Here is a 14,529-nt window from a genome sequence, read left to right as displayed (position 1 = left end):
TATTTGACCCCTTTATCCTCTTCTACCATTCTCTACCCCCCTTACCCTCTGGTAACCACTAAACTGTTGTCTGTGTCTATGAGTTTTTGTTTCTTTATTCGTCTTGTTCATTTGTTGCTTTCAGTTTTATATCCCACAAGTGAGTGAAATTGTATGGTTCTCTACTTTTTCTATCTGACTTATATCACTTAGCATAATAATCTCGAGATCCATCCATCTTGTTGCAAATGGCAGTATTTCAGCTTTTCTTATGGGTGAGTAATATTCTATTGTCTATATGTACCACATCTTCTTTATCCAATCATCCATAGATGGACACTATGGTTGTTTCCATGAGTTGGCCACTGTGAATAATGCTTCAATGAACATAGGGGTACATATATCTTTACAGATAAATGTTTTCGACTCTTTTAGGTAGATACCCAGAAGAGGGATTGCTGTCACCATGTACTAAAACTAACTCAAAATGGATCAAGGACCTAAATATAAAACCTGAAACAATAAATTGTATAGAAGAAAGCATAGGTACTAAAATTATGGGTCTTGGGTTTAGAGAGGGTTTTATGAATTTGACCTCAAAGGCAAGGGAAGTAAAAGCAAAAATAAATGAATGGAACTATATCAAACTAAAAACCTTCTGCACAGCAAAAGAAACCATCAACAAAACAAAGAGGCAACCAACCAAATGGGAGAAGATATTGGCAAACAACACCTCCAACAAGGGGCTAATATCCAAAATATATAACAAACCCATTCAACTCAACAACAAAAAAACCAAACAATCCAATTAAAAAATGGGCAGAGGACTTGAACAGACTCTTCTCCCAAGAAGACATACAAACAGCCAACAGATACATGAAAAAATGCTCAGCTTCACTAGTCATTAGGAAAATGCAAATCAAAACCACAATGAGATACCATGCCACACCTATAGAATGGCTATTATCAACAAGACAAGTAAAAGTGTTGGAGAGGCTGTGGAGAAAAAGGAATCCTCATACAATGCTGGTGGGAATATAATTTGATACCGCCACTGTGGAAAACAGAGTGGAGGTTCCTCAAAAATTAACAATAGAATTACCATATGACGCATTCATTTTTTTTATTCCACAGTTACGTATTGACTGTATCCTACATGTTTTTTCCTTTCAAAAATGTGTATACATTTTTTTGGTACCCACTGTATAAATGGGGAAAAGCATGATATGAATCATACACTAACAACTTTTTAAGATTCAAGTCTAAGTTTAACGTCAACAAAATCACTTTTGGAATTCAAAGGAGCTGTTCAAGCTGATGAATTGATCTTGCCAAATCATTTCTAGCCTTAAGTTAAAGTCCTTCAACATTGGGGGGAGGAGGGCGGGAGACAGGGTGGCAAAGATGAAAATTCGTATTTTAAAGTATGGTGCCTTTTTTTTTTTTTTCCTCTAAAGAGATGTTTCTTGCTTCCTTTGTGTCACTTGGTACAAACTGTTGAATTAAATGACTTCAAGATAGATTGAAACATTTTTCAATGTGGTTGACTTTAATGCTTGATATAAGAAGGGAACATGGAAAATAGTCAATTCCAAAGACCATCAAAGTTCCTTTTGAGGAACTTCATAAGCACACCTTTCTCTTTCTTTTGGCTTCTTTGTGAGAAACTGTACACACACAGCTCTTTTATCTAAAGAAGTGTGATAATTAGAAGTTCTAGGATACTGGTGATACCATCTTTAAAGGATATGTTGGGACTTGCTTTCTCAGGAAAGAACTAGAAGGAAATTGACTGAACTGCTTGTCTAAGCAGGAAGACTCGTATCACTCTCAGAGAGTTGTGTTGGTTCAACAAAAGTATTATTCACAGGGGAAGGAGACTAGAAAATCCAAAAATAGTTGACCCTTGAAGTGAAGTCATTGCCTTTTTAAGTTTGAAGGGACAGATACATAATTGTATTAATTAGTGTGTGGGGAAGACTTTACTTCTTAACATTAAAAAAATTAGAGTCCTTATATTCCTGTTTATAGGATTTCAAGACTCCTCCAAAGTGGAAACCTGAAAAAAAAGTTGTGTTATAAATTATTTGGAAGTTTCTCTTTGTAGAACTAAGCAACATGTCAAACATTTCATATATCTTATGACTCAGGCACCTACTTAAAACTTTCTCCTCTTGTGTTTGATTATAAAAAGGAGTCCTTGAATAAGAAAATGAAGACATTTGCTGGTTTTCCCTGGAGCTTTCATCAGTTGATATCCGACAGGTGCTTTTATTTTCCTGGCCTTGAAATCTTTCTGGATGGGATGTGGGAGAAATATTTGCAAACGCCCTCTTGGTTAGCAAATAAATCTTTGTTCTTTTTTTTTTTTCCTGTGTTCTTAGCTCATCATTTTCCCTTCAACACACACTCATATGCATGCCTGCAAAGTTCCTGTTCCTTTCCCTCCACCAAGGGCAGAGAAAAGCTTTCAGAATGGGCTGACTGATTTGCAGTCTTCCATCCATGACATGGCTGAGGACACAACCTGAATGTCTTCAGGTTCCATAACCTAAGAGTACAAATGAGGTCACCTACCATTAACACCTGGACTCTACCGCCTGTCATTGTTTGCCCTTGAATCATGTAGTGTGCCCTGCAAATCTCCCCTATGCATTCCTGGCAGTTTCCAAGGCCGTCTTGCATTTTACCATATTGTATCAATGCCAGCTGGGAGTGGCCTCCTCTGGGCTTCTAGGTGGTCTACTTGGGCACTTGCTATACTCAACAGGGCTCCATCCAGTGCTCTGCTCTTTCCTTCACTATTCCTCTCTGCCAGTCTACCCCTTCCTTGGTTTAGAGGCTACCTTTCAATTTTCTTTTGGCTTTTGCCTGTAATCCCATCTCTTCAGAGAAAATCAAAAAGCTCAGTTAACAAGATTGAGTGTACAGCCAGGTTTCTCTAATTCTCTGCTTTTCTTTGTTTTTAGACTAATGCAAAAGCCTTCAATAGGTAGAAGAGGGTAAATGCGTCAAATATATGGTGATGAAAGGAGAACTGACTCTGGGTGGTGAACACGTAATGCAATATATAGATAATGTATTGTAGAATTATACACTTGAAACCTATATAATTTTACTAACCAATGTCACCCCAATAAATTTAACAAAAATTATATAAAAAAAGCACTCAGGCAGAGTACATTCATGCAAAAGATCAGAATCTCACATGAGATTTATGTGAGATGCTTTGATACAGCCATTTCTCAGCCTCCTAAGGTGCAACATGAATTAAAATGAAACAAGCATTTCCTGAGCACCTACTTTGTGCTCTGCACTGTGCTAGGTACTTATTTTTGTTATTCCATTTAATTCTTATTGACTTGTGTATGATGCTATTTATTGTTATTCATTCCCATTTTAGAGATGAGAAAACTGAGGTTCAGAGGGGCTTAGGAATTCACCTACCAAGGATCACAATGCTGATAAGGGTGGACTTAGGCTCTGGTTCCAGGGTTCATGCTCACCCTCTTGCACATTGCTTCTCACTCTAGAAAATAAGCTACTTTCATCATAGCAACATACACCTTAGCTTTTAAGAAGAAAAACTGCTTTAAAAAAAGACATAACTCAACTTTTCCATAAACACAAAACTGATAGAAATAAAGTCTATTGATTGAAAAAAAGATATAAATACTCGGCTAAAGCAGGTTAAGTGGTGTGTTTATACATTATCATCATTATTACTATTATTTTAGCTATTCACAAGAATAGTTAAATGACATAATTAAGGCGAAAGTATTTAGAAGGCACCACATTATTATGTGAACATTACAACATGAGAATGAGTAAGGAATTATCTTTTTACCTGGAATTTACATTACCCTAATCTTGTAGGTTGGTGGGATATTTGTATAGTATTGTGAATCTTTACCTGCTGGATGAATAAACATGAACTCAGACTTTGAGGCTACTGATCTGACACTTTTCACCAACACGAAATTGTCTTAAAAGATTCCTTCCAATGAACTTAATATTTTTTTAGATCTTTTATTCTTGTTCCAGAAGCCAAAACCCTTGAGTTGCTGTTCTGTTGGGTGAAATATAATATGAGAGAGTTAATCTTGCAATAGTTCCTGTAACTGTGACTTGGGAAAAGGAAGGGAGTGGAGCTTCACAGACAACTCTCAACCACAGAGAATGTGTGTGAGGGAGGGGGCTGGAGCCTGTGCAGAAACTGAGGAAGTGGGAAGGACACCGGAAGGCGGTCTCCTCCAGACAGAGCTGTTTTCCTGATGAGGCAGGAGCCTGGGGCCCAATATTGATAATTTGGTTCCATTACTAACTGATAGCTGTTAGAGAGGAAGTTGTTTCACCTTTTTATGTAAAACATTCTAGTTTTACTTTCAATTTAACTTCCTTTGGAATAAGGAGATAGGAGGGAGATCTTTACACTTTACAGCTTCCAAAGGACTTTCTGAAGCTATATTCTTTCTAATTCTTAAAACAAGGTAACATATTAAGTTGTTATTCTTCCTTTATTTTTTTTCTGGCAGATGGAAAATATGATTTAAAGACTAAGTGACTCAGAACAGCTGCTGGAACCTAGGAATCTGTAGACTGAATCCCTCCCTTCTGTGACCCAGAGCACATTCACGAATTTGGGAGTATTTCCTCTCCTCTGTACACCCTTGGCTTCAGTGGTGCTAAAACACCATATTGAATACAATTGTAGTAATGTGTTAATATTTTTCAGATGACGTTTAAGAGAGATGGCTAAAATAAAAAGGAAACCCAGAAAGCACTAAAAATGGTGTACCTTTCCTATCTCTCAATCTTCTACCAGTAGCAGCTCCACTATTCTCCTCATCTCCCAGTTCAAAAAAGTCGTCTTTGACTACATCCCCTCCTTGTTCTGTCCTATATCAGAACAAGGATATGTGGCAAGTATAAATGCTTGGGCATCCGGTTTAATTATTACCAATATGGTGCTTACTGTGTAATGGTACTATTACTATTTTGTGCTTTTTTGACTGTTTTTATGCCAGGGCGGACGTAAATCCTAGTGTTAGAACAATATGCCTGGCTTAGGAATTCCGAGTATAAGAAGAGTAAATGACAGATGCTCTATGGAAATTAGAATCAACACCATATCTACAACTTTCCCTTCTATGCAGAAAATCCAGTTTTGATCACTAGCTTTGACTCATCTGCCAAGATGGTAGAAATAAAATGATTTCTGACATTGTATTTTTCCCTCACTAGCTTAGAACCAACATAATAAAAGAAATGTCGAATGCTCGACCAAGTAGCCATTCAAATTAATCCCACAAGAACAGGAAACCAAGTGGAAATCCAAATATAAGCTGTACGCTAAAGTTGCCATCAATAATCCCTGAAGTGAAAACAATGAAATTAGAATATTGTTTGGGTTGCCCTCCCACCTGATAACTGAACAAGGAATCAGCCTATATTCATCATTTCCAGTTTAAGAGCTAATGAGGTGGAGAAAGTCCAACAGAAACTGGGCAGTGACGTTTGCTCCTTTGTCAATGACAAAATCATGTAGCAATTTCCTGTCCTGCAAAAACATCCCAATAAATCTCCTCTGTATACCATTAGGAAGAAGTTGTGTAGAACTGGGTGGACTTCAGAAGGCTGCTAACCTTGGGTGGCTCTGCTGTTATCCTGCTCTTATTACTCAATGGAAAATTCAGCAGAATCGCTAAGTAACAGGAGACTAGGTTCAGGGCTGTAAATCTCTGAAAGATGCTCGCTGACATCCATGGCGCTCTGCAGAGTGAGTTTACCAAGGTCATTCTTGCTGAGCTTCCTTTGAGGTGGAGGCTCCAGCTTACTGTCAGGCTCAGAGCCAGGCTCTTAATCATCAAGGAAACAGAGGGTGAGGGGTGGGGAGGCCATGAAAGGTAACTTTAGATCTGGTCCCAATATCAAGGGGAGCTTGGGAGGAAGCCCCATACAAAATGGCCATCCCTTGGTGTTCTCTCCACCATAGCCGAGATCCTTCTCTGCACCTGCTGTTTTAGCCTTATTACTCCATCCTCCAGGGACTTCCCACCATTCACTTAATCAAAAATACACCTCTGGCTACTGTCTTCTGAGTCTTTTCATTATACTTTAAACATCTGCACATACTTTCAACCCATTCTTGGATTTAACCACAGTGGTCTTCTGATAACTGCATCTGGCTTTCTCCCTTCTAAAGCTAAGTCATCCTTTGGGGGAAACACTGAGTTCCCTTCCTTTGAATTCGTTGTGGGTGACAAAAATGCCAAAGGAAAGGAGAGACTAGCAGGGGCCAAACACATATTTGGAAGCCCTGCTGTAGCAGCAGTGAGTGAGAGGATGAGAATTTAACCAAGGTGAGGAGTCCTTACTTTGTGAGCCAACAGGAAGATTGGGCTTACTCCACCTCTGGGGAAGTAGGACGGTATCTTGGAGCTGCTGCAGATTTGCGGTGGGAAGATGAGGGAGTGTAGAGCACTGAAGCTGTACATTTATTGTTTGTAAATACTGATGTGTTATTTCATTTGCTTCTCATGGCAACATCATAAGATAGACAAAGTAGGCATGATTATTTCCATTTTTAGGTTATAAATTGAGATTTTGAGAGATTACAAGATGTTGGCCAGTTAGTTTGAACCTCAGTCTGTGATCATCAATTATATCTATTTTATGCCAGGAGGTAGCAGTTTCTTTTGTAAAGGCCCAGGCTATACATATTTTAGGCTTTGCAGCCACATGATTTCTGTCACAACCACTCAACTCTGCCATTGTAGTAAGAAAGCATCCATTGATAATACATAAACAAATGGGCATGGCTGTGCTCCAATAAAACCTTATTTACAAAAATCGGCAGTGGGTCAGATTTGGCCCATGGGCTGTAATTTGTGGACCCCTATCCTATGGCATAAAGTTGTAATTGACCTTTTGACAACAATAAGGATTCATGGGCTATTAAATAGTTTTATAAATTTGAATTTTAAAAATGCAGATATTAAATAAAGGAGTGTAAAGAAATACAACCTAACCTAATGTGGTTCAGATCACAAGGAAAGAACACAGAAAGGTTAGTCAATGTGTATTTTACTTAATAGTGAGGTGGAAGGAACTCAGAGGATACTGACAGCAGATAAGGGAAGTGGGTAATGCTGCCCATTGGATTTTCCAGGGGTCTCTGCAGTGTGAATGCCCTGGAAACCCCATGGATCTTTTCTCAGCTCTCTGCCTTCCTGGAGACTTGGTCATCCCTCAGCTCAGCTGTAAGTCCTGCATTTTCTACTCTGGACACTTCTTCCAGATGCTGTCATTTCCCTTCTGATATGATAAAGATCGTGGAACTTGCTTTCTGGAGAGGAAATGTAGGCTCTTCCCTGGGTCAGAGTGAGTGGATCACACATGCAGTGAGTGTTTAGTGGTGACCATTTGCTAGTTTAGGTATTGAGGCAAAACCTGGTTTAATGGCCCAAATGATGTATTTGTAGCCACTTGATCATCCATATGGTAAAATATTCCATATTCTTGAATAACACTTTAATAAAAGTATTTTCCTCTTGTGGGCATATGTAATAATACACTCAAGAAAAGGGTCAGCTGTATTTATTAAATTAGCTCTTATGCATGGTTACCACAAGGTGGCAGTACAGCAGCCCCTACTTTCTCATAGGGACGTGGAGTTCTTTTATTTTTTAAATTTTACTTATTTTTTAATTTTAATTTTTATTAAACTTATTGGGGTGACATTAGTTAGTAAAATTGTATATGTTTCACGTGTACATTTCTATAATACATCACCTATATATTGCATTGTGTGTTCACCACCTAGAGTCAGTTCTAACATGGAGTTTTTTTAAATTGAGATAGTGGAGAGATATTCTTTTCCCCTCAAGTTTTCAACATCTAAAATTATGTCCATATGACCTAATTCATAGCTCGGTAGATTTTTGTAATTAATACATATCCACATAAGTCTAATTACTCACAGATTTCTCACATACAACTTGTCCTATATAAAAGGATGAGTATTCTGTGTATTTTGTCTAGCACTCAGTCATGTGTCAATCATATGTATTAATAATTAAGTAATCTCTTGTGTAAGTAGGCAAAATCAATTAACAATTGTTAATGAAACTTTTAAGGGAGCATACCAGGAATAACCCTTTTCAGAGTTGGTGTTATTATTGCAGACAAGATGACTCAGTAGTTCTGAGTTAGGACGGAGGTGGACTCCGTAGAAGGAATGTCTATATGAGGCTAGAAGGAAGAGGTACATAGGTAAGTTGTCATCATCCTTTGGCTACAGACATTTATTGAAGACAAATTATCCACTATTTTATTGTCTAAAAGCTGGCCTTGCCTTTTTAAGAGCTTCAGCTCCAATGTTATAAACAACTGAGAAAAAAACAACAGACATGAAAAGCCAAGCACCAAGACCGTTATCTGAGAAAAAGGAGGGAGGTAAGGCAGAAAGAAACACTGCTTTTCTGTTTTTCCAGGTGATAAGAGAGGGTAGTAGAAACAAGCAGCATGGAATGGTCAAAAGATCATGGGAATAACAGAATGAGACCCGCTCTTGCCTCAGCTCTGCCCCTCACCACTCTAGGACACCTCGGTTTCCTCATGTGCAGGAGAAAGCATTTGCACTTGGAGCTTGGAAACATGAACAGAAATATGTTTTGTCGCCAGCTGCTGGTAAGAAGTACTCTTCAAAAAGGATTTGTGTTAAAATAAGTTTGAGGAAAGCAAATGATCACATTGCATCTCCTCCTCTCTCCTTTCCCCCCGAGAGTCACAATGTGTGTTAGAACATTAAAGGCCTGGAGTGAGGAAACTGGCTGAACTTGGTGTAACGTGGCATTTCAAACTTAGTTTAGCATTGAACACAATTCCTCCCTTCACTACCCTGGAGACACAGCAATTACCATTTTACGGAACATTATTAATAATAGTCTTTGGTGGATAATTTGGGAACCACTGAGTTAAGACAACTTTAAAGCCTGTTATAGCTCTAGAATCTGGGTCAGAAGCTCCAGGAGGGCAGGAAACCATGTCTGACTTATTTACTCCTTATCCCTAGTGCTTGGTATAAGTAACCAATAATGTTTGCAAAATCAGTGAGGGAACTTTGGAAGTACAGGCTTTTTTTTTTTTACCTCCCTCTCCTTCTAGGAAGCATTGGCTGTATCCATCTTTCTTCTGAGGTTATGTATGTATCAAAGTAGACATATCCAGCTAGAGAAAGGAGACAAAGACATTTTTAGTCAAAAAACTCGGGGGAATTATGCTGTCTTTCTTGGCGATGTAAAAGTGTGATTGTCTTCAAGATTTGACCTGAATAGGATTCGTTTTCCATTTCCACCTGTTTTCATGAGTGGAAGTCTTGTCTAAATCCATCTAGAAAAAAGCAAAATCGAATGGAAGGAAACGAGTGACAACTCCATTCTGAAGGTGAAAGTGAAGAAAGGAATCCCAGGATGGGGGAAAATTGGAGTTTTTTTTTTTAAGAGACCAAGAGACTCATGGTAGTGGAGGATGAAGAGAGAGAGAGATTCTGCAGAAGGGAGAATCTCCCTGAAGGATGGGGACATGGTGACCAAGTGGTTGGCCCCAAAATTAAGGCAGAAGTTTGAGAAGCTGGTAGAATGAGCTAAAGAAGGTAGAGGAATCACTCCACAAGCTAGTTAAACTCTGTGTGGGTTACAATGGATATCTTGAGTCAGAAGCAAAGAACTCATAGGTGTATATTCTATATAAGTGAGTATTTAGTTAAATGTGAAATGTTTCTCAGGGACTAGATGGTACCATTCTGTTATTAAAGGCGTGATGAGGGAAGGGGCAAAATGATAAAAAGCCATTTCTACTGATAGGACAAATACTGTAGAGTGGGATTTCAGGCTGCACCCACCCAAAGATACCTGCTGCCTCCTATGAACTCCTTTGATTAAGACAAGCTCTAGAAAGTACCTGTTAAAATGCAATATGTGACCAGAGGAGAAATAGCACATTGACCCATTAGTGGTCATATTCACATTGCAGAGAGCAGAGTCCTAGGAAACAGAATAGTGGACAGGTAAATATTTTTGGGGAAAGAGAAACTGTAGTGTGGGGCAATACTGCAGGGTTGCACTGCAGAGGCCCTGGGAGTCAGGAGTCAGAGCTGTAGGTGCCGGAGTTTGGAGGGGGACCTCAAATATAAGATGTGGGAGACACCGAAAGTATGTTTTATCTAGTTTACAGTTTTGTTCAGAGCAGACATAAAAAGAGACCACGTAGAAAACAAAAGTTCTTGGAGGACATCCCAGGACCCCCACTTCTGCTTTATATCATCTATCCTGATCTTATTAAGTAGTTTATCTCTAATAATCAAGTATCAAAGTTTGTCATTATTAAATATTTATGCACATATTTGTAAAATATTTATATTAATTATTTGTACAAATGTGTTTGTAATTTTAAAAAGTTAAGTTAAATCAAATTTAAGGTTATTCTTGTAATTCATTCTTCCTCACTTTCATTCCAACGTGATTTCTTAATAAGGAGAAAAAGGAACAGGGTCACAGTTGGCACTCTGGAATCACATATAACCTATAGTCTGCAATATTTGCGTCAAAAACTAGTAGACTCAGTCTGGTATTGACGTGGAGTTAGTAACTATGGTGATTATAAATTATTCCACTGCTTGATTTCCCCTCTAAGGTATTTGGAGTTTGATCATCATGTCTGTCTTCTACGGAGGTATGTCATGTGTGTGAATGTCACTTATCACCTAACACCTAGCATCTATAATGCTGCAAAAAGTTGACACTGGATGAAGTCCATCTCTTAGTCAGGTGGAACGATGCTGCAGACTTAAAATGGGACAAATCCTTTAGGGAAGTGGGCACCATTTTAAAAGCAACACAAGTTTGCAAAAGTATTGTTATTAACAAAATTTTCCATCTATTTTGATACAATTTAGTTTTATATGCTTATTTTACATAGTATGTGATATTTTCCTAAATTTCTTCAACCTAGGAAAATAAATATATTTAAAAAAAACCCACATCAAATACCTGTATAATACTTGGTATGTGGTGATTCCCATTAAAAAAAAAAGTAAACTAAGAGGTTTAAAAGCATAAATAGAATATTAAACAAGTGCAAATTATTAGTGTCAAGGTGAAGTGTTAATTTTTATCCAACAGGAAGTGACTCTACTCAAGATATTTATTTTGTCTGCTTATTACAGTTTACTTTTAAGCAAAAACCTATTATTTTGAGTGAAAGGACATGATTTATACTACTGTCCTTGGTTACCCTGAAGATTTAAATGTTATGTCAACTTTTCAACATTCAAAGCAGAAAGAACTGCAAGCATAAAATTAAATTTCATTAAGGAGAATTAATAGCTTTTTCAGGTTTCAATGTCACCATCCTTCTTAGCAAAACAACCAAAAAGCAAAAAGTACCTATATATTGGCTTGTTGAAATGTTACAACTATGTTTTTGGCTTTTCAGGTGATAGATATTTACCATTTTATACAAAGCAATTTTGCTCAGTTTGGAAGTTTCAGGTCCCACTAGAAATCCCAGAGAGATTTTACATGGTTTAGATTGACAGATAAGAATCTTATGCAAGTCATGTAAGAGAACACAGGGGTGGGGGTGGGGGTGACAAATAGAGGACCCACTATATATGTGCAATAGACAGAAAACAGTCCCCACAGATGTCCTTGCCTTAATCCCCAGACCTGTGAATATGTTACCTCACATTTAAAAAAGGGACTTTGCAAATGTGGTTAAGGATCTTGAGATGGGGAGATCATCCTGGTGGGCCCCATGTAATCACAAGGGTCCATATGCGTGGGGGCAAAAGGATCAAAGTCAGAAAAAGGAAGTATGACAAAGGAAGCAAAGGTTAAAGTGATGTATTTGAAGATGGAAGAGGGGCCATGAGGAACGGAATATGGGTGATCCCTCGAGGCTGGAAAAGGCAGGAAATGACTGTCACCTACCGCCTCCATCAGGACACTGCCAACACCTTGCTTTTAGCCCAGTGAGACTTTAGCCCATTTCAGACTTTTATGATTTCCAGAACTATACGATGCTAAACTTGTGCTGTTTTAAGCTACTGAGTTTATGGTGATTTGTTACAGCAGCAATAGGAAACTAATATCTATGTGACCCAAAGCTCCCTTTTTCTTCATAGAAAACTCCTGAGAGGTAACATGATGAAGGAGAAAGAGAAGGTGGAGTTCAACAGGTTGTTGTTCAAATCCTGATTTTGCCACTTCTTGTCTGTATGAACTTAAACAAGCTCTTTAACTTTTGTGACCCTAAATGTTTTCATCAGGAAAGAGTTGTAATGGGAGTTAAACATGATAAGATATACAATTTGTAAAATGCCCAGAATAATGCCAAGGTGATTACCTTCAAGATAGATCTTCAAGAAATATTACCCTCGCTCTCCACCAGACTGCTGAAGATGTATTGCACAAAATGATTCACTTGGCAATTTCCACCCTGTGTTAGGAGCCCCCAGAGCCCTGGGATGATACCTGTCCTAGCTTCTCAGTGTGTGTCAAGGCAGAAAGACTGGCTTAGAGGTTGTGTCCAAACCCAAAAGCTAAGAAGAGCTGAGATATGCTCCCTGGGGTGAGGGTTTGGCATTTCCTAACTTCTGACCTTTCCTGTCTCACCTTGTCTATCTGTGACCCAGTGACAGCACTCTCTTTCTTACCCCCAGGGGCACTGTGTCGATTCACAGAGAGGGTGAAAAGCCTGTGTGTTCACAGCTGCGGCGTGACTACACTCATCTGCAGCTGTCTGGTTTTGAAGGTAAAATTCCAGCTTGTGGGCTCTGTGACTCAGGCAACACACGCCATTGTCTGCTTGCAGGCCCAGGTTGCCTGGCACATTCAGTGTTAGCACAGAAGGGGCCTACATTTCCTGTCACGGGCTCCAGTGCCCTGGAGAACTTGAACCACTTTACGAAGCTCTTTTCACTAGACAATATGGAGTGACCCCAGAAAGCCAATATTTGGTTGGATGATAACAAATTTGAAAGGATCACACGTAAGAAATAAAGGTTGCTTCTTTCTTCATCCTAAAAATCTCATAATCCAAGATGGGACCCAGGAAGGACAAATCTTTGCTGCTAAATATCTTTGGGTGATATATTAAAGTTTGTCCCTTTCTGGTATGTGGATTTTGAAGACAATTGGGCTTTGTTTACATGGTTTCTTCTAATTTTTTTTTTTCATTTACTTAAAAAATGTTTTGCTTTCTTTTAGTTATTTTTGTTTCCTCTAATCTTTAAAAAAAAATTTAAGTCATTTTTAGTAGGTTCAAAGAACATGCCATAATCAAACGTACACCAAAGTTAATTTGACTTATATTTAATAATTTGCATAATGCCATTGTTCACATGGTAATTAGGCATAAATGGTATGCAGTTCATATAAATTCCTGTAATCATTACCACTGGTATACTCCTACCAAGCCTTTTGCTTTTGACCCCTTAGCTCAGAGTGGCCTGCAAAGTGCCATTGTCACAGTTCAGGTTAACTGAAGTTACATCAAGCACACTGTGTAAGTTCTGGTCCTCCAAGAAGCAGATACCAAGGTGGGATTAGATGTGCTAGAGATTTACTGGTGGAAACACCTGTGAAGCATAAAAGGGAGGGGGCAGGAGCAGGCAGAGAGAGTCTTCAGACTAAGATGCAGGTCTGACACGTATGAAGGGGGGTGGTGGGTGGCAAAAGAAGGCAGACTGGGTGGGAAGAATCCCAGACTGTAGAGCAGTTTCAAGAAAGGTTTGGCCAGGCTGATGGGAGTCCTGGAGCCCAAGGCAGCTGTTAGAGGAGTTCCGATTCTCACAGGAATGAGACAGCACCATTTCCCGTGGTGCTTGGTCACTGGCTGGGAGCAGCCTGCTGGAAGTGTGGCCTAGGCTCGAACATGGTGATGGATCCAACAGGGCCGTAGCTGAGCTGTAAGTCAGCTACACTCTCTGTAGCAAGAGAGCTGAGCAGGACATTTGCATGACCACCCCTGCCCTTACCCCACCCCATGCACAACTTACACGTATTATAAAGTAAGATTTGTGTGTTCACTCTGCAGTCGGTTCCTGGGGGCCCCATCGCCATACCCCTTGCCCATTTCCCAGATCTGAGACACTCTTCATCACCCTTTAGGGTTTTCCCACCAAAGTTGCTCTCGGGCTGTGGTTTCTGCTTCTTTCTGTCTCCAGAGAAAAACGGAGGCCCAGATGTGTTGGTTCTGTAAGAATTCCTCGGACGAGGGCCTTGTTTTCCCGTGTAATGAAAAGGGAGAGGGATTGAGAGACTACACTGGTTTCTTGGACTCTCGGGGTCTTGGATTAGAGGGAGGGATTTGGTGGACCCAGTGTCTGTAGTGGGAAGAGAGCTGTGGTTGGAAGAGGCAGATGGAGTACTTGCAAAAACCAGGCCACCAATGGTCATAGAAGGTGGGCTTGTCATTCCAGAAGGAATATGGAGAAACCAGGAGGGAACATCAGGTTCATCTGTCCTGATACCTGCCCAGGCACCT

The sequence above is a fragment of the Rhinolophus ferrumequinum genome, chromosome 19, assembly GCF_004115265.2.
Source record: "Rhinolophus ferrumequinum isolate MPI-CBG mRhiFer1 chromosome 19, mRhiFer1_v1.p, whole genome shotgun sequence".
In the NCBI taxonomy this organism is placed as follows: domain Eukaryota; kingdom Metazoa; phylum Chordata; class Mammalia; order Chiroptera; family Rhinolophidae; genus Rhinolophus; species Rhinolophus ferrumequinum.
The sequence above is the reverse complement of the archived record's forward strand: the minus strand, read 5'-3'. Positions refer to the sequence as shown.